Raw genomic sequence first — 21,416 nt, forward strand, 5'->3', positions numbered from 1 at the left:
GCAGTGAAGATTAAATATGCTAAAAGAAGTTAGTCAACATAAATATATTCTTAAGCAATGATAATGGTCATAAAGAAAACATGTCTCAAACATCAAATTTATAAACCATAACAAGCATACAAAAACATAATTATCAAAAAGAATCCATGTGCATAAAATATCCAAATCCACAAGCAAAGTAGGAAAAATAACATCCAAATCCAAAATCATCCAAATATTCGAGCATCAAAGTATCAAAGTATAGTATCCAAAAGCATAAAGGCATCCAAATAGTCAAATGCAAGACCAAACATGAGCAAATAATAAACAATCAATCAAGAAAAAAACGACCAGGTGACCGACGGAAGAGACCATGATCCGAAGAAGGAGCGTAGAAGGAAGTAAATTCACGAGAAAGAGTCAATCTTACCTTTCACCATGTCGAATCTAACATGAAAATCAAGTCGGGAGTCAATATACATCGCCTCCAAAGACAACTGTATAGCACCAATCTCAGAAACTTGAGTCCCAGAGTTATGAAGTGAGACTCTATGGTGGAAAACCTCATTTCCATCTTCTCTATGAACGTTTGGAATTAAGGAGAAATAACACTCGAATCCTCACCATCGACTCGAGGAGGATCGATAAGAACACGATTTACCAGATCATCTACATTGTGTATCAGATTGTTGTCTTGATGTTGAGGTGCTCTAGAAGAAGAACCAATAGCTTGCTTCCCTTTTTGTTTCCACTTATTCCGATTATTCCCATCCTGATATTATCTTTGACGAATATATGGCTTAAAAGGAAACCATAGATAAGGGATTCAACTCACTTTGAAGAAATGTTGTTAACGGTGTCAACAAGTTCCCCAAATACAATTTGAGCAAAGTTAACCACTTGTTGTTTGGAAGTAATGAAGCCACCAAATGTCATGTTACGAATGTAGAATATTTACCTCCGGATGGTTGAAACCACCAAGAGATAATCAAATTAAGAAAGTGTTCATGAATGTTAGGGAGACTAACACTTGAGTTGGTTTGAAGGGAAGAGGTACGATGTCTCGCTCATTATCAATCCCTATGAGGTTTAGAACAAGGTCTCTAGCTATGGTCGAAGCATCAATGGTGATGATTTCCCCATAAGATAGGAGCGAAAACTCTCGGTATGGGTTCTAGCTTCATTCTGGAGACAAAACACATTAGAATAGAAAATGTGTACCAATTGATGATAGACAACATGTTTTATTTCGAAAGTGTTGTCTATTTCCACTCTGTAAGTAAAGGAAGATATTTGAATTTGATGGCAGATATGGAAGAGAGTGGGCATACACTCACCCTTAAGGGGACAAGACTCAAAATATTCGGAATAACGCTGAAAAAGATTGGGGTGACCCAGATCATTAAAACATGGGGTTTGGATAGCTAGTTCTAATTGTCCAAATTCGGGTTAGAAAATAGGATTGGGAGGAGGAGGTGCTCAAGAAGGTTGAGCTTGGGAAGTACGGGGACATTTGGACATTTTTAGGAAATTGAGATAAGAGAACCTACAAAAATGAAGCAATGACATGTATGCTAACATAAATTCGCAAAACTCAAAATGATTCTGCAATATTCAATGTATTTTAAATTAAATAAAACGGACAGGCTTAATGAGTTTTAAATACATGTATGAGGGTAAAAAATGTGAAAAAAGTAATATATTTATTAAAAGGTAAGTATAAATAAAAGTATATGTAGAATTATATATATATATATATATATATATATATATATATTGTACAAAAACAATATGTGTGTGTGTGTTTGGTGTATAATAAGTATACTATCTATATAAATATGTATATGTAAGAGTATATATATATATAGAGATAAACGTAAAGTAAAATTCGAAATATATATATATATATAATTTTTTTATTTAAAAAAAATTGAAAATTTGTGTGAAAAAATGGTAGATTAGGGTGCGAAATGATGTATAAACAAAGTTCATTCACTAATTTAACACAAACTCAAGAAATAAACCTAAATTCGAAAAGAAAAATTAGGGTTTTAAAAAAAGTACCTTGAATCACGATTTGAGATGGAATTAAGGAATGTAGCACGGTTTGATGATGAATACAGGTATTGGAGAAGAAAAATGGTGCGATTTTAACCCAAAATCGATGGGAAACGATGAAAATTTGAGAGAGTGTGAGGTGGGTGACGGTTGACAGCTTTTAGGATTTTAAAGAATGCATATTTTGGAATTTTGGGGTATTTAGACTCAAAACCCGACCAGGGGTATCGATACTAAATAGGAGTACGATAATTTAAAACATAAAAAGTGAATATCGATATAGTGGTATCGATACCCTATCAATACTAAAAGATAATATCAGTATTGTATGAATATATTTGTATTGTAAGGATGATAAATGCACAAAACGATAAAAAAATAAAGCATTAAAGTCCAAAACTGTCATTTAATCATTAATTAAGCACATACAAAACATGTTACCACATGAGACATAAAAATTATGACCAATATACTAGCATTCATTCATTCATACAAGGTTTAACAAAAAAAAACCCTATGAATGCTAAAGTTGAATGAATTTCTAGTTAAAGTGCACCAAATGGTCAAAAGTCATAATGCATACTTTAGGGAATCAAAAATGGTATAGATAACTCTAAATTGACAAGGACAACATGTTCACCCAAACAAATACACATTTAACCATACTTTGAATACTTTATCAATTTTAATGAAAAATTCTAAACTTCTTCTAACTAATTGCATAACAGACATCAAATAAGTCATTTAGCATGTTTTCTCATAAAATCATAAAAGTGCATAAAAGAATTAAATACCAATTCAAGGTAGGTTTGTTAAACCTAATTCTCTCCTAAGTGCCCAAAATATTTCCTTATCTAAAGGTTTTGTAAAGATATCCACTACTTGATGCAAAGAGTCTACATACTCTAGAACTATATCTTCCTTTGAGACATGATCTCTAATGAAATTATGTTTAATTTTAATATGTGTAGTTCTAGAATGTTGGTTGGGATTTTTGGTGAGAAAATAGAACTAGCATTGTCACACTTGATAGGAATAATATCTACATCAATTTCACAGTCTATTAGTTATTGTTTCATCTATAAAACTTAAGCACAACAACTACAACTATTCTGCCTCAGAGGTTGATAATGCTACTGTAATACCCCAAATTAGGTCAGGGTTAAATTGAAAAGAATTAAATTTGATGATTTAATTGAATAATTGGTGAAATGAGCAAAAGATTTGAAATAGTATCTTGAACTAATTGTAGGAATAAAGGAGTTAAGGGGATTTCGGTCTTTTAAGAGGAAAATGAAATTTAAAATAGTTAGGGGTTTTAAATAGGAAAGAAAGAGGAAAGTAAAATGTATTTTCTACACTTCTTCTTATTCTTTTTTCTTCACGTGGGTGCCCTCTTCTCCCTAACATAAGGTAAATTCTCCTTAGCTAGTGTTTTCTTTAAAGGGTTGCTTGGTTTTTAAGTAATATATGTGTATAATAAAGGATTAATGGAGATTAAATCATGAATGGAGAATTGGTGATTTTAGATGTATTGATACTGGTATGGGGTATCAATACCATAGTAGGGGTATCGATACTGAAGGACCAGAAATTGTAATTTGTGTTGATATTTCTAATAATTAATATTACTCATGTATTTAATGAATGTGGGATAGATCGAAATCAAGCCCCTGAATCGAGTTAGACAAAAGGCAAGGGCTAAGTTCCGCAGTAATAATCTTTACTTTTGGACTGTGAGCAAAGAAAACCAGGTGAGTACATTTATTGTATGTAATTTAGATGAATATGATTATAATTATTCAGAATGTAATATTTATATGTTAATGTATATTTTACCGAAATTATTATGTTTTATGGAATATATGGAATTGATGTTGTGAATAAGGTTTTGAAGTATGAACTGCTCTAAAACGAACATAAAAGAATAACGCATATGGGTGCATTATTGGCATGAAAGGATTCCATAGCTAAAATGTATATGGATACATTGTCAGCATAAAACAATAATGCATATGGGTGCATTATTGGCATGAAAGGATGCCAGAGTTGAAATGCATATGGGTGCATTATCAACAGAGAAATATACGATAGTTGAAATGTATATGGGTACATTATCAACATAAAAGTATACAATAGTTGAAATGCATATGGGTGCATTGTCAACAGAAAAGTATGTTAGAGTTGAAATGTATATGGGTACATTATCAACTGAAAAGTATATTATAGTTGAAATGAACCCATATCAACTGAAAAGTATACTATAATTGAAATGCATATGGGTGCATTATCAAAAGAAAAATATGTTATATTTTAAAGTACATAGTGTATTATAAACATGAATGGAGGTTACAAATAAAAAGAAAGAAATCTAAGTGTATGAATTTCCGTATGGGAAATATATGGGTATAAACATAAGAACTACATAATAAGGAAATGAATTTTTTTTAGTAATGGGTATGCAAACCACACATATTTTAGAAATAGTTGATAAATGATGATATTAGCAATAGGGATGTAAATTATGGACTATTTACCGAATTGAGAGATCTCGTGAAAGATAAAAATGTCAGAAGTTCATAATAAAAGGGTGAATTGTTGTAATATATTTGGATGAGTAATTCATGAAAAATTATAGAAAAATTTAGGTATTATTGCACTGACAGTATGAGAATAAACCATAGAATGTATAATGATGGAAATGGTTAATTGATAGATGAATGATTAATATAGTAGATACTGCTTAAAAATAAAAGAATAATGGCCTAGCTGTGCATTTGGCAAACAATTGTCAATTATGCTAGTTAGACGAACGTTAAACTGTTGAGTAAAAGAATAAAGGAATTTAATGTATTGATATGAAGGGAGGATATATATATATATATATATATATATTATACAACAAGGCATAATTGTATGAATGGGTGTTATAAATAAAAAGTATACTAGTGTATAAAACATATGTAAAGATGACATAATTGAAATGCATATAACTGCATTAGAATCATGAATGGATACTATCATGAAAACTAAGAATAATGACTAAATAGATAAATGGAAAAGAAAATATAAAGGAATATAGGTATGCTAGACATACGAAAAAGAATTAAGAAAATTGTGAACGGAATATGGTTTAAATAAGGAGTATGGGATACTTAAAGAATATACGATTTAATACGAAATAAATAAATATGACATATTTATGTATAATCAAAGCTTACGTTATATTATTATGTCTCACTAAGTAATTACTTAACGTGTGTTTATTTCACGCGTAGATAAAGGCAAGGATTAATGTAAGGAGTGTAGCAGTGATAGCAGCTTTCATCAATTAAATGTTGACTCATCAGTAATATTTTGACAATCTTATTCAATTTAAGAACTTAGTTGGCATGTAATTAAATTATGGTAAATATTTGTAATGTAATTAAATGATAATTTTGTATGTTGCTTTTAAAAATATTCTATTTTATGGTTAATCGAATTGAAACAAATTTTTATGGGTTGTCAAATGACAAACATTATTTAAAGTGATGTGACATCCATATCTTTTGTACGGAAGGGTATACGGGAGATGGGTGTTATAGCTACACTGTCTTGTTTCTTTAAAAACCATGAAATCAACATACTACCTAGGAATTGACAAGTATCGGAGGTGCTTTTTCTATCTAATTTACAACCTACATAATCTACATCCGAGAAGGCATGCAAGCTAAAGTTAGAGACTCTAGGATACCAAAGCATATACTATGAGTGTCTCTAATGTATTTAAAGATCCTCTTAATGGCTTATAAGTGTGATTCCTTAGGACATGATTGAAATCTATACATAAGAAACACTAAACATAATATTTAGTCTACTTGCGGTAAGATAAAGCAATGATCTAATCATAGACCTATAAACTTAACATCTACACACTTACCTTTCCATCCTTGTCAAACTTGTAGATGAGCTCATATGAGTGGCTTAGGGTTTTATATCCTCCAATCCAAACCTTTTTAGCACATCTTTGATGTAATTTTTTTGATTGATGAAGATGTCATCTTTCCTTTGGTTGATTTGGAGTCCCAAGAAAAATTAAAACTTTCTCATCATGTTCATCTCAAACTCACCTTGCATTAACTTAGAAAATTTTTGGCAACGATTATCATTAGTAATCAAAAAATAATGTCATCAACATAAACTTGAACTACTAACAAATATTTACCTTTACTTTTTATAAATATGGAAGTGTTAACCTTCCCTTTTGAAAAACCTTTTTCAACTAGAAAATTTGACAATCTTTCATACCAAGTTCTAAGAGCTTGTTTCAAACCATATAAAGTTCTTATCAATTTAAAAACATGATTTAAAAATTTGAATCCTCAAAGCCAGGAGGTTATTCCACATACACTTCTTATTTTATAAAACCATTTAGAAAAGCACTTTTAACATCCATTTTATATAAGGTAAAACCATGATAACATTAAATGCTAATAACATTCTAATTGCCTCCATCCTAACTATGGGAGAATAAGTTTCATCAAAATTTATTCCTTTTTCTTGAGTACACCCTTGAGCAACAAGTCTAGCCTTGTTCCTCACTATGTTACCACTTTCATATAATTTAGTCCTAAATACTCATTTAGTACCTATAGTAGATTTGTCATTGGGCCTTTCAACTAATTTTCATACTTGACTCCTCTCAATTGATTTAACTCATCTTGCATAGCCAATATCCAAAATTCATCTTGCATAGCCAATATCCAAAATTCATCTTTTAATGTTTCTTTGATATTCTTAAGCTCTATGCATGAGATATATAAAACAAATTACAAGTATTTCTAAGAGATGATCTAGTAGTTACCCCTTTAGATGGATCGCCTAAAATCTCACCATCCTTGACATAGTTGTACTCCTTTGGGCATGATACTTCACTTTCCTCTTGAATAAGCTCCTCAAGTGCTTCTTGTGTTTGTTCTTGCATATCTTATTTAGATGTTGGTTTACCAAAATTTATCTTTTAATGTTTCTTTGATATTCTTAATATCTATGCATGAGATATATGCAAAAAAATATAAATATTTCTAAGAGAAGATCTAGTAGTTACCCCTTTGGATGAATCACTTAAATTCTCACCATCCTTGACATTGTTGTACTCCCTTGGGCATGATACTTCTCTTTCCTCTTGAATATGCTCCTCAAGATATTCTTGTGTTTGTTCTTGCATATCCTCTGTAGATGATGGTTCACTAACTTCACTTGATGTCATAATACATATATCATCTTCCACACAAAAATCCTTCCTTAGAAGGGGGTTATCATCGAAAACAATATGAATAGACTCTTGTACCACTAGAGTTCTTTTGTTAAAAACTCAAAAAGCTTTAGAAATCATGGACTATCTAAGGAATATTTCTTTATCACTTTTTACATCAAATTTGCTAAGGTTGTCTTTTTCATTATTTAAAACAAAACACTTACATCTAAAAGGGTGAAAATAGCTACTGTTAGGCTTTTTTATTTTTGAAAAATTCGTATGGAGTTTTCTTTAAAATATGCCTAATCATTACTCTATTTATGATATAATAAGTGGTGTTTGTGGCTTTCCCTAAAAATATTTTGGTAAATTATTTTCACAAAGCATGGTTCTAGCCATTTCCTCTAATGTTTGATTTTTCCTCTCAATAACTCTATTTTGTTTAGGGATTCTAAGGGCTGAAAAATTATGGCTAATACCACAAGTGTTGTAAAATTCATCAAAACCAATATTTTGAAATTCGGTGCTATAGTTACTCCTGACACTAGAAATTGAGTAACATTTTTCATTTTGGTTATTTTAGAAATGTGAGGAATTTATCTAAGCTTATCCATAGAACTTAAAAGAGAACTTATATGAATCTAGAGTAATCATCAACAAGTACAAAAGCATATTGTTTTTCACCCAAGCTAGTAGTCCTAATAGGCCCAAATAAATCTATACAAATCAATTGCAATACTCTACTAGAGGAAACATCATTAATGGATTAAAGAAAACTCTTTTTTGCTTGCCCTTAACAAATACATCACAAATTTTGTCTAAATAAAATTTTAGCTTTGATAAACCTCTTACGATATCACTTTAACAGTTTATCTAATATGCTCATGCTAGCATTTCCAAGTTTTTATGCCATAACCGTGATTCATTTTCATCTTTAGCTATTAGGCATACATTTGAGGAAAGAACATCATCTAAATACATCTGTAAATGTTTCATATTCTATGACCAATAAGCATAATCATGTTTGATGCAATGTCAAATATTTTACAACCATTAGATTAAAAATGACATTGTATCCTTTACACAAATGACTTATACTAAGTAGCTATGCTTTAAAACATTGACATAACACATTTTCAATTAAAATGGAAGAATAGTTACCAATTGAACAAATTCCTTCTATTTGGCCTTTGGAGTTATCACCAAAAGTACTACTCCTCCACTTTTAGGTTTAAGCTCTTTGAAACGGTTCTTGTCACCGATCATATGTCTTGAGCATCCACTCAAGGCACCATAAATTTGCGCTTACGTTTTGGGTCTGGTAGCAATGTTCCTTCCTCACCTACAAACATAGATTTTTTTTTGGTACCCAAATTCTTTTGGGTTTATAGGCATTAGTTTCAAATAATTAATCCTCTTGGGTATCCATTTTTCTATGATATTCTTGTCCTTATTAGCAATTAGCACTTTGGGGACCCATATGCTCCTAAAACCTTTCCATTAGAGGTTCTTGGGGGACCTCTACGTTATATTGTCTAAAGTTATTTTTAACATAGTTGAATTTGAAGTTTGGCCTTTTGAAATCACGTTAATCTAACTTTAGAGGTTCCTCTACGTTAATCTAACCTTTCCCATATGCTCATTTTGATGATCATCATGAACTTTAGAAAGTAAGTTATGCAAATCTAGATTTCTTTTCAAACTCATTAAGTTTGACTTGCATATCCTTCATCTTACTTTCAAGTTCATCATTGGCCTTAGATAATTTTCATTTTCATTTTTCAAATATTTTTTATTCTTTGAAATCATTATCTCAAATTCTAAGGCTAATTCATCATAGGCCTCTTGTAGTTCATCAAAAGAATATAATTTAAATTGGATGAACTAGAGGTTATATTAGTTTCTCCCTCGATGATCATAAGACACAAACTAGCTACTTCTTATTCTTCTTCATCGGACTATTCTTCATCACTCTATGTAGCTATATGTGCCTTTTGTGCCTTCTTGGTTGAGCCCTTCCTTTTCAATTTAGGACACTTAAACTTGATATGTCTGGGTTTCTTGCATTCGTAACAAATGACGGGGTCTTTCTCCTTAGATTCATTCTGAAGCCCTCATTTCTTTGTTGGACCTCATGAATCTTCTAAATATTTTGGAAAACATTATCATTTCTTCATCTTCATCCTCGCTAGAATCACTATTTTCCTTGGTGGACGTGAGAGCATTCCCAACTTTCTTTTTCTTCACCTTCTTCTATTCTTCTTCCTTCTTCTTTTAAAGTTTGACTTCATGAGTGAGTAATGATATGATGAATTCATCAAAGTGCACAACTTCAAATTTTTGGCTTCTTCAATAGAGGTTACTTTGTCTTCCCAAGATAAAGGCAATGATGCAAGCATTTTTATTACAACTTATTCATTTGGATAGATCTTCTCAAAGTTTCTTAAATCGTTGATGAAGGCGGTAAAATGATCCGACATCATTTTGATGTCTTCATCAGCCTTCATTTTGAAACTCTCATAATTAAGTGAGAATTGCTATAGTTTACCCTAATTTTTTTTAAATATAAAGTATCAAAATCATTACTTCGTTTATTTTTAGGGTAAACTACATAAATGATCATTAATGTTTGAGTAATTTTTTATTTTCCTATTTATGTTTTAAAACTCATGGATTAATAATCGATTTATAACAAATCAATTACTCATCGTTAACAGCTAAAATAATGAAATATTGATGTGACACATTAAACTGGGTAATATAACATCATTTGGCCATGTAGACAGCCATTTTGACCGATATTTGACCTCACTTGCAATCTTTTTCCTCGGTATAGAGGATTCCACTTTGCAAATCTATATCACCCTGTTGAGCGGGTGACAGGTAAATTGTATTAGCTGCAGTCCTTGCAGGCGATAGTGATGCCTTGGCTTTAGGCAGGTTTCGAAGAGAGAAATGAAGCTTATTCTCCAACAACTCTATGTCTGCAAGAACTTGTCGTCCAACCTCCCTACGCCAACGAGTTGCAACAAAGCATGCAGCACTTTTGATGGAGAATAAGGAGTACCCGGAAAGATATATAGCGAGAGAGGGAGGGGAGGAAGAAGGTGATGGCGATGGCGAATTTGTTCGTAGGTCTCATCCCCAAGTTATCAGGTCAATTTTCATTTTCTATTCAATTTACGTCGTTTTTTTATATAAAAAATTCACAATTTTAACTAATTTAAAATTTGGTTGCAGTTTATGTGTTTGGCTGATTTGGAATATGGTTACACTGACCCATGTAATGAATCCGTGTCACGGATAAACAAGGTTGCGATTTTCCAAATTCGTTGTGATAGTGAAAAAAAAGATTTTGTTTCTTAAGAATTTTCTCTAAAAAGATAGTATCCGCGCGGACGTGTCGAAGACACGTATTACCACGACCCGACCCGACCCGAGACGAGACGGACGACGGCGGCGCGCGAGAGTCCCCCTTGTTCTCTATCACTCAACAAGGAAGTGGGAAAGCCAAGCCTTAAATACCATTCCCAATAGTGTTTCCAATACTATGTGGGATTTGAGCATTACCAACACTTGTTCCCAATACTATTTATTATTTTTATTCATCAAATAGGGTGACCATATTGAAATAAAATTAACATAAATGTGCTTTCGTGAGAATTGAACCCACATCCTCTCAGAGGAGAGGAAAAGGCTTGGCCACTAAGCGAAGCAAGGTAATTATTATTTATTCACCTCAAAATATATTTAATTCATACTCTATTACCACCACAAAATAAAATATTTTAATTAAAACTAGGACTCAAACTTAGGACTTCTCTCTAAGAAAAAATAGTGTACAAATTGCTAAGCTAGTATATAAAATTAATTATATAATCAAATTTATTTAATTTATAATTATTTAATCAAATACTAAATTATTTAAAAATATAAAACATTTTTTTAGTATAAATTATAGTTCAGGTACCAAAACGTACTAAAAGTGAAACTTTAGGTACTAAATGCATAATTTACCTTAAATAATTTAAGTTTAGATTTTTAATTAATTTATAATTATATATTTAGTATTTAATAATTTTTAAATTTTATAAATTAAATTAATAATATTCATCATTAATAGTGCTAATCGTGCTCGTCGAGCATGGAAAAAATCATTTGTAATTTTAAAGTTTTAAAATTGGTTGCAGTTGATGTGTTTGGCTGATTTTGAATACGGTTACATTGAGGGATTATTTGTTTGACTTTGAATGGAATCATTCAGTGTTGAATGCTGAACTGTTCAGCATTCAGCGTGTTTGTTTCTCACTTCTGAATGATTTAGTGTTAAATGATTCAACACAGAAGTACATTATGAATGATTCAGAGTCATTATCAAACAATATGTCACATTCAAAACTTATTCATACAGAGTCTCTGAATCATTCAGCGCTTAATCATTCTGAAATAAACAAACAGTCATTGACTCGTGTAATGAATCCGTGACAGTGTAATGAATCCGCGTCACGGATAAACAAGGTTGGCGTTATAGTCATTCGTCTGTTTGTCGACAGGACAAGTTTTTTTTTCTTTTCTCTCCCGCATTTTCACTATAATGTAAAATTGTAAGTTACATATCCTCATTTCTTTGTCTAAAAAAAGCACAAAACTCTGATATGATTTTGAAAATTAATGAACAGATTTCCAACGAATGCGCATTTGGTTGATGCAACTGTGATCTCTAATAACAAACTCTTACTGGGAAAAGAAACACCGACTTATTAAAATTTTCTATCATATTATCATTTTTTTTGTTTTTTTCTATCTAGGTATTAACAACACCATTTTATATTTATTTATTTATTATTTCGTCATTTGATCTGATTCCCTTTTTACATCTGTTTCAGGTTGTTTTGTATTTATTATCTAGGGGTAATTAATAAATTTAGTAGTTCGACCTTGATTCGGTCAAAACTTGGTCAAAACTCAACTCGAATTTGAGCTCGACTCAACACCTTAACGAGTTAACTCAAGCAAAATTCAACTCGACTCGATAAGTTCACAAATAACTCATTGATTTTTTATATATTATTTTTAGTATTTATCTTAAAAAATTATTTCATTAAAAATTACTAATTTTTTAATAGAAAATAAAAATATGATAAATTGCTAAACCCAAAAAATAAAACTCTATTTATTATTTTAATATATTTGTGGATTGTTACTTTAGAATTTAGACTTTGAAATTGCTTCATACACTATTTTTATAATGTTTTGGTTTAATTTATTAATTTTGTTTATATTAAGCTCTATAATATTACTAGATTTTACTTATAATTCAGAAAATAAGGTAAAAATTTTGATGAGCTTAACGAGTAACGAGGCATGCAACGAGCTTAGTGAGCAATGAGCTTACCGAGCAACGAGTCGAGTAACAAGTTTTTTAACAAACACGAATCGAACAAATTTTTAACGAGCTTAATGAATAACGTGAAGTCGAACAAAAAAATTTCAACGAGGACTAGCCGAGCACTATCCAACTCGCAATCGACTCGCTCGATAAGCACCACTAAATATTCCACCCTGTTTTGAGGTATGAATTATTTTACCTATAATACTTTTATTAACCCATAAATTAAATTTTAGGATAAACTGCCAAAATGGTCCCTCGACTATAGGTATTATTTTGTCTCTTGACTATTAAAAGTTACAAAATGATATCTCAATTATAGGATGCTACTTTGTCAATTCCTCTGATTATTGAAAGTTACAAATGGTCACCGACTATTTATATTCCAAACTTGTCCTTTTCTGTAACACCCCCAACCCGTACCCAATCCGAATACGAGTCCGAGACGTCACATCGACTTTCAAAACATTTACGTGTACAAAATAGTGAATAATTTTAAACTTTTACTAAATACAACTGAACAGTTTACATAAAATATAATCATATGATTTTACAAAACCAATTAGAGAATAACGGATTCAAATCATTATTTACATGCCAACCACAATCAGTATTACAAAATACATTCTATTCATTTCTCTTATGATCTGACCTTCAGTAAGGAGAAACTGACGCCTTGCTTTTCATCACTCTATAAGCTCGTCCAAACCTATGTGTGAAACACTCACACGCTAAGTCTTTGACTTAGTGAGACATATAAACATATAATGTAAACTCTTACTTATAACGATGCATGTACAATTGATACTATCATATCATACAAAACCATATAACATTTCATATAATTAAATATATTCATATACATACTCATCATTTCATCTTTACCTCATTCCATTATCATTTAAATCTCTTAGTCATTCTTAATTAAACAATACACACAACAACTTATATTCTATCATGCAGCCATTATCCACCTGAACATATATTATCACTCACAAAGATTCACACATAGCATCATCTAATCCTTATAACATGTCACACATACACATATTACATACAATATATTTATATTATTGCTTTATTAGCCCATGTATACTTTTGAGAACTTAAGGTATGTGAGTACATTGAGGTTGTGCACAAATACTGTCACCACAACTCGTATAAATTTCACCGAAGTGCCATGTAGAAATTGCACCGAAGTGCATCGTAGAAATGCACCGTAGTGCCATATAAGATTGTCCATAAGGACCACATAGAAATTCCTTAAGAATCATATGATATACCAAGGATCAAGTAGGTGTCTCAAAAGACCTCATACATACTTCAAAGAATACATATACGTCCCGAAGGACCACGTAGAATTGTCCCGAAGGACCGCATAGACCCTCTACTCTTGGCATGCCAACTATACCTCTAGCTCTCATGACACATAACATGGGCATTATTCTTTATATCATTTCATAAATTCACATAAACACAGTTAACTTACTCATATAACATTTCCATATGAGTCACATTCACATGTCACATGGCTTATATCTTGTTCTTATGTCCTTTCATAGACATATACTCACATGTTCACATAGTCACATAGCTTATATTCTTTCTCACATAGTCACATAGGTCCATGTCATATAACAAATATCACATAACACATAGCTTATCACAAATACTTTCTCTCGTGAGATGTCATCACGTAGCTTATGTCATATAATTGTATTATATACATATAGTCACGTAGATTACTTTTACCTAGCTTCTATCAGCTTTTCATGTCATTTAACATTTCTTGTATCTTATTCTTATGACTTCTCATAGACATATATATTAGTTTATAAACTTGCCTTCACATGATTTATAATCTTCTTCTCATAATCAAATATATCATGCCTAATAACATATATCATATAATATACTAACTTATATCATTTCATATAATTGGATTTATATTAAGAAAATACGATAATATATTGTTGAATTATGCTTCGTTATAACAAATTTAAGGAAAGAAATGTTTTTATGAATAGTACTATACGGTATAAATAGTACTATACGTTATGAACGGTGCTGTGAACAGTAATGAACAGTATCGCTAATGGTGCTACAGTGTACCGATGCACAAAAACATCAAATATAAAGTGTGTATCGATGCACTACTACAGTGTACCGATGCATTGCTACAGTAACTTCAACTCAACTTATATAAAACTCATAAAAATTTAAGCTTTCATTTAAATACATAAATTTTACCATATAACTTATTTTACATATTTATAAAATCGCTTATGTCTATACCTCCTAACTTAAATATTGTTCTCATAGAGTTTCATAACCTTTCTCGTGTACTCACTTATACCATATAGTATAAATTATACTTGGTCATCTTATGTTCACATGTTCATTTCATTCCTTATGCCTTTATCACATAATTTATTTCATATTCTTATACAATCATATAGATCATTTGTATTATTTTACATGACTTATCACACTAACATATACTTATGCACACATATAAATCATAACAATCATAGGCTTGTGCTTATGGAATCATGCATTTAAACATGGGAATGAGACTTATCATAAATCTTACCCAATGATGTATACAACATCTATATATAATGTTACGCATGCATTACAAATCAAACAACATTTTAGGAGTCACTTCTTACCATAGTAACTCCGTCACTGGCTCATCACAAGACAATGTTTGTTCTATAACATAAGTACAAGTTAAATTGCACTCACCTATATTTTCTTGCCTTTCCCTTGATCAATCTTACTTGTCACTTGTTCCGGAACTCGTTTAGTCTCAATATCTACATAAACATAATTTTTGAGACAATTATCAGAAGCCTAAACCTTATAACTTGGTATTAATAACTTATACTAATTTAATAAACCAAACTTCAACTTTTCCTTTAGGAGTGTACCGATGCACTATGAGTGTATCGATACACAATTTAGGTTCGAAATTCCCATGCATCAATGCACCCCTTAATGTATCGATGCACCTTCAAAATTTATCTTAGTGCATCGGTAGCCATTCATAGTGTACCGATGCACCCTGCACAGAACATACTTTTTCACCCAAAAATTCTTCAATTCTTCACTAAATTTTCTCATATAAAACTCCTTTCATACCATTAAACTCAACTACTATTACTTAAACCAACTTATATCCATATAAATCATCTTTATCTTCCATATCTCATCATGATTCTTAAAATTAAGAATCTTACTAACTTTCAACTTTGTTATAAATCCTTTCTAACTTCATAAATCTCTTATTCTTATAAAGGATAAGTCAGATTTCATCTCAAAGTTCCTTTATTAACTTTTTTCAGAAATTCTTTTAGAAACCCATTCTCTTTAATCTCTTATAACTTCTTCATCTTTTGATTATAAGACAACTTAAGCTTTCCTTAAACTTAGTTATCATCTAATGATCAAAACCCAAACTTAAAATCAAGAAACAATCAAGAAATCAGAAAACTCACCCTTGCTTTGCTCTCTCTCGTATGATGAAGAAGAAGAAGATGAAGTGGAGAAAATATCTCTTATCCTTATCCCCACGTACCTATATATCATTTTCTTATAATTTCCAAGTCAAATGACCATTTTGCCCTTTAATTCTTTTAATAATTACTAACAATTTTCAGGAAATTTCCACATAAATCATTGAACTATTCAACTATTCTACTTTAATCACCTAATTCTGAAAATTTACAATTTGATCACTAAACCGGTATTGAGGATGTTACATTTTCCGTTAAAAATTGGCAGCCTTATAAGATAAATGTTAACTTGTTTACTGAGATATAATAAAATTTTATCTCATAATCAATTTATCATATCTCAGTCAGTAGATTAACGTCAAATTCAGATTGACATCAAATTTTAACAGAAAATGACAATTTTGGAACATATGAATAGTCGATGACCATTTTATAACTTTTAATAGTCATGGGACTTCACAAAACAATGTTTATAGTTAGATGATTATTTTAAACTTCTAATAGTCATGAGCCTCAACAAAATAACATCCTACAATTGGAGACCATTTGTGTACTTTAACCTAAAATTTAATGATTTTCAATTTCATGGATTTATTAAGATTGTTCGGTAAGAAAAAAGAAACAAAAGATGTCTGTCTGAAACATTAAAACCTATGTGAATACGAGGAACTTACTTCATCCTACATTAATATTCAAGTCGTCATGAACTCCACTCATTGTCCAAAGAAACATGGGGCCAAAATGAAATGATAGATAAGTTACAGAACTATATTGCAGGCAAAGATATGTTGATATCCGTTGCTGAAATTCTTGGCGCCTGTATGTGTGGCCCAATTTTCTGTTCTGAAACTAGCAGTTGTAAAGTTTTGTTTCAGGCCATTCGAATTTTGATGCGAATTTTGTACGCCGGTGCCAACCTCTTTTCCTGTGTCAGATGCAGGTTCGTCAACTATGTTTGCAACAGCATCCGGTACGGACCCTTGTCTCTGCTTCTTGGGCTTTGGCCGTGCTGGTTTGCCCGGTAAAAAGCTGCCACGACACCTGTTAATTCAACGGAAGGTTAGCCAAGAGAAGCAGGGTATTTTCCATGATTATTTCCGACTAAAGTCATTCGGATACATGTTAGAGTAGAAGGCTTTACCTGTACAGGAGTAGCAGCTACGAGAAGGCCAGCAACACCTCCACCAACAACGCGTCCATCGGGGCTCGCCAATGAGACGCTCATCCCCCAGATCGACTTGTAGTTCCTTGAGTTTCCGTAGGCATGAAGGAACCAGACAAGGTCAGTATCTCAAAACGACCCTACAGTGATGAATGTTTCTTTTAAGGATTAGGATCTTAGTTTTCCGTAGAAGATGAACGCTTGATTACTAAGACAAGTCCTAGAAACCATAGTCGAGCACGACCAATGTACCAGATAATTTAATAAGACTATAGTTTAAAGAATTATCCCTAACCTCATACGTAAGCGTACCACCGGAAGAATCAGGCTGACGAAGCGTAACATTAGAAATTACTCGTTTGCGGATAGGATGCAAACGGCTCTGGTCCTTGTTGAGAAAACGATATCACCTTCATTGTTACATCCTTAAACACCAAACAAGATCTTAGATGAACATTCTTTTAGATTTACCGATACTTAACAAAGTTACCTCCTTGGGACGGAACAAACCTCTCCAGGATTCACGGTGATGATATGTGGCGCAAAATTTGTTCCCACGGAAGTTCCGGCCAACTCACCTATAAAACATGCAAATATGAAATTCTGCTGTTAAAGTAGAAAAAATTTATTGTTTATATACATGAAGAAACAAAATGGATGAGTCTAAAATACAATTGGTTAGTATAAATTTAAAAAATAAATAAATGATTGTAACCAAAGAATTTATCAAGAGCATAACTATTTAGAGTAAATTGGGTAAGAATTTAAGTTGAAACTGAAAATATTCTCTCTATAATAATTTATGTACATTACATAACTATTCCAATTGCAACCTAAAACTATTATAATTATATAACTTTTTAAAATGTAAACAAAACTCGTCAAAACATCACATTCTTGATTATAGCCAAATCTGTTACCAATTGTATAATTTTTAAAATTGAATAATTTAAATTCCACCACAAATTAAGCCGCACAACCGAACTACCCACCTAAACTAAAACATTATCAAATCTATAATATGGTAGAACTCGAAATCCAAAAGAACTTGTTTAAACTTAGTTATAAATAAATATCTTTTATTTATTTTTATCAAATAACATTAAAAACTGTATTTCTTATAATATCTATTTCTGTCATATGAAAGTATGTCTTCGTGATAATATTTTAGACCCATCACCAAAATAAAGGCGCTTCTTGAGGATAAATCTTTTAAAGGACATCTATTCTATCACATAGGATAAAGGTTGTCTACATGACAACATCTTAGACCTATCAACCAGACTAAAGCGCTTCTTTGAGGATAAACCTTCCAAAGACATTATTATGTAGATGGGCCTTTGTATTATGTGACATAAACGAGTGTTATTTAATAATTAAACATTTTGGGTACTAATATAGAGAAAAATTGAAAGGGTTATTTTAATAATTTAACTCTAAAACTTGAACCAAAGGCTTCGGAAGGGTAACAATTCATTACCAAAATTCTCGATTTCCATTCCCTTACGATGCTTAATCTGGTAACCGCTGCCTCGGCTCTCCCCTGCTTTCCGCCATTCGAAAATCACCGGTGCCGGGCGGAATCGATGAGGAATAGGCATAGGTGACAATGCCCTAGCCATTGTCCCATCTGGTCCATATTTTCTAGGCCTACCTCTCTTCTTTTTTCTGTACTACCGGTATACCCCACTAACTGGCGGAATATCAACTGCCGATAAACCGCCGGCAATCCGTTCGGCATTTCAGTCCTTGGCGCCATATGATAAGCTGAAGGAGCTTCTGCTCCTATCACTGTAACACCTGGAATTTGTTTCCATGCATATATTTGCCCTACAAATGTATCAAAACTTGCAGTTCAAGGCCAAATCACCTGCAAAACATAAATTTATCACCATAAATAAAATACCCCAAAGATTTCTGCAAAATTCTAAAAATATGAAGAAGAGAAATAATCCAAGGCTTTTCAAGGCCACTTTCTGTTTTAAAAAACAGTCCCTTAACACATTTTAAAAGAAATCGTATGAAAATTTACACTTCTTTTCTGTACTACCGGTATACCCCACACTAACTGGCGGAATATCAACTGCCGATAAACCGCCGGCAATCCGTTCGGCATTTTCAGTCCTTGGCGCCATGATAAGCTGAAGGAGCTTCTGCTCCTATCACTGTAACACCTGAATTTGTTTCCATGCATATTTGCCCTACAAATGTATCAAACTTGCAGATTCAAGGCCAAATCACCTGCAAAACATAATTTATCAACCATAAATAATAATACCCCAAAGATTTTCTGCAAATTCTAAAAATATGAAGAAGAGAAATAATCCAAGGCTTTTCAAGGCCACTTTCTGTTTTAAAAAACAGTCCCTAACACATTTTAAAAGAACTCGTATGAAAATTTACACACTGAAATAAAAAAAAAATTACATAATCATCTAATAAATATTTTTCCTACGTTCTAAGCATTCAACTCATCTCAAGAAAGAAAAAGAGCAAATCATTAAAGCACGGATTTTCCTTCTTACAAAAAAATTTAAAAAAACAGAGAGATTTACCTGTAACTTAGAAATACAGCCCAGAAAAATCTTCACTGACAGCTTATTCACAGGCATATTCACATTTTTCCAGTAGTGAAGCAAAGTACTTCTAAAATCATTTTCTAGCCAACCAAACAAAAAAAATGTTAATTATCTGATAAACTGTTTTCTGAATTGGAGGTCTGAACAAAGAAAAAAATGAAAATATTTTAATAAGGTTTAAATGATTATTAATTAGTAGGTAGAATTGATACCCCCAATAAAAAATTTTGGTAATGAGGAATCTCACGTCCGTTCTGGGGGAAATGAATTCGAAAATTTATTAGATAGGGTAAACGGTAATTTGGCCGAAAAAGGGTGGGAAATAGCTCCACTAAAATATATTACTTGTGCGCGTCTTTCATTTAAAGCTGCAAAGTAGCGTTGAAGGGCCGACCATTTTGTCTCCGCTGACCTGCTTTTTGTCTTGTTTGTCAAAGTAATAATTTAAACATCTTGGATTAGATTATGCCCTTTACTTCTTGTTTTATTCACGATTATGCCACCTCTTGTTTTTTCTTTTCAGTCAATAAATATAAAAAGGGACCAGATTACGGCCTAACCCGAGGAATACATTAAACTGGAGCTTTTCCTTCTATGGGTGAACCATAGGGATAGTTTCTTATATTTTTGGTTTCACCAATAAAAAAATAGTTTGATCAATTATAGGTTCATTCAATTTTAATCTTTTATAACGTTTATTCATTAACAAAAGTTCAAGTTGTCTTCTTCTAAAGAAGTCTAATTTGTCCATTAAAAATTGAAGTGAAAGACACCCAAATTTATACGTCAGCCCTAAAAACTGTAGAGAAAAGGAATTTCACCATATTTCCTAAAATCCACTAAGCACACTCGTCATCATCTGGATTCAACAAATTCCCAATGTGTTTCTCCACCATATGCAACTTCAGCTTTCACTACTACGCCTCAGTCAGTGTTTCATTGACGCTCTTACCCAACGACGATTAAAGAAAGCTCAGCACATTAGAAATGGCACTGAATTCCAAGATAAATTCATCACCATTCGTACTCGAAACAGAGAAAAATTATAAATGACAATGGTGGAGACGATAAGGTTTTATTCAGATCCGGCAGTTTTTCGCATTGGAGATTTCTATTATTCACGAAAGTTGCTTAATTAGGAAAACAGGCTCAAGAGCTTCATCAACTCAAGTTGGTACTCGAACATCTCTATTCTCTTTACGCAGCGTTTCAAGCTCTCCCATGAGTGCCTGAAAGCGAAAGAGAAAGAAAAGATCCAAGTGGTCACTCAGTTGTTGAGACGAGCGTGGTTGTGGCGGTTCTCGTGGAAACATTGTCGGGCGCATGCTTGAGGTCATCGGAGGAAGGGGTGATGAAATGGGGCTGTGGGAAAGAAAATTAAGTTATATTTCAAAGCGAAGTTGGTGATTAGATCTCGGTCGTATAATATTGAAGTGGAGATGCCGAATTGATGTCATAATCAAACGGATCTGAAACATGAGAAATTTATTAT

General features: G+C 32.0%; 1 pseudogene; it reads right to left on the reverse strand.

Moving 5' to 3' along the window:
* Positions 1-16,736: 16,736 nt before the first annotated feature.
* On the reverse strand, positions 16,737-20,140 carry LOC120182832 (annotated as a pseudogene).
* Positions 20,141-21,416: the final 1,276 nt, after the last annotated feature.

The sequence above is a fragment of the Hibiscus syriacus genome, unplaced genomic scaffold (assembly GCF_006381635.1).
Source record: "Hibiscus syriacus cultivar Baekdansim isolate YM2019G1 unplaced genomic scaffold, ASM638163v2 tig00112738_pilon, whole genome shotgun sequence".
In the NCBI taxonomy this organism is placed as follows: Eukaryota; Viridiplantae; Streptophyta; class Magnoliopsida; order Malvales; family Malvaceae; genus Hibiscus; species Hibiscus syriacus.